This window comes from Sapajus apella, unplaced genomic scaffold (genome assembly GCF_009761245.1).
Source record: "Sapajus apella isolate SASKATOON/1434 unplaced genomic scaffold, GSC_monkey_1.0 scaffold245, whole genome shotgun sequence".
In the NCBI taxonomy this organism is placed as follows: Eukaryota; Metazoa; Chordata; class Mammalia; order Primates; family Cebidae; genus Sapajus; species Sapajus apella.
In genome coordinates this window covers 102,395-103,424 of record NW_022437185.1, presented here as the reverse complement: position 1 = coordinate 103,424, position 1,030 = coordinate 102,395, and positions in this window count along the sequence as shown.

Below are 1,030 nucleotides of genomic sequence, written 5' to 3'. Positions count from 1 at the left end.
CCAGATAATGTATCTGAGGTTGGGGAGTGTGGATGCATCCCAGGCAGCCAGGCTTTGCCATCAGTCACCTCCTCCTCCCTGCCAGGCTTCCTACCCATGGCCCAGCCAGCCTGCCTTCTCCTGGAGGACGGAGAGAAGGCTGCGGACCAGCATAGCCAGTCCCTCTCAAGACGTCTCCACATGGTCCTTCCTTGGATCTTACAAGGGAAGGGACTGGCTCCTGTGGCTGAGACCAGGGTTTCTGAACTCGGGGTTCTTGTGCTGAGACCCGCAGGGGCTCTGAGAGCGGTCTGTAAAGAGCAGCAGCAGCAGTGTCTCTGGAGGCTGCTATAAGAGATTCTGCCTGAAGGGAGCAGCTCGGCTCACCCTGTCCCGACAGCTACTCGGAACGCACACATGCTCACACAAACATGCAACACGCACGCCTTTTGGCATTTGACTTTTTCATGAAATAGTTGCTGGAAGGCTCCTTGGATTAGGTAACTCGGCATTCTTTCCCGTCCCCTTGAGGTGGGGGTTTTGGGGGAGAGAATGAGCATTTAGCATCTGTCAGGCTACTCCAGCTCCTTTGGTGCAATGATGGCCAACCCAGGAGGGCTTGTAAGCTCCAAACACCCTTGGGAGCTGAACACGATATGAACAAGCCTTTCAGATTTCTCCTTCCTGCAGGTCAGCTGGCTGTGCCTGCCCAGTCTCTGGGCCTCTCTCAGGCAGGCCAGCCTTGGGAAAAAAAAGAAGGCCAGTTGGAAAAGCCTTTTTGTAGGCTGGGCGCGGCGGCTCATGCCTATAATTCCAGCACTTTGGGAGGCCGTGGCAGGTAGATCACGAGGTCAAGAGATCCAGACCCTCCTGGTCAACATGGTGAAACCCCATCTCTACTAAAAATACAAAAATTAGCTGGGCGTGGTGGTGCACACCTGTAGTCCCAGCTACTCGGGAGGCTGAGGCAGGAGAATTGCTTGAACCCAGGAGGCGGAGGTTGTGGTGAGCCGAGATCGCGCCATTGCACTCCAGCCTGGGTAACAAGAGC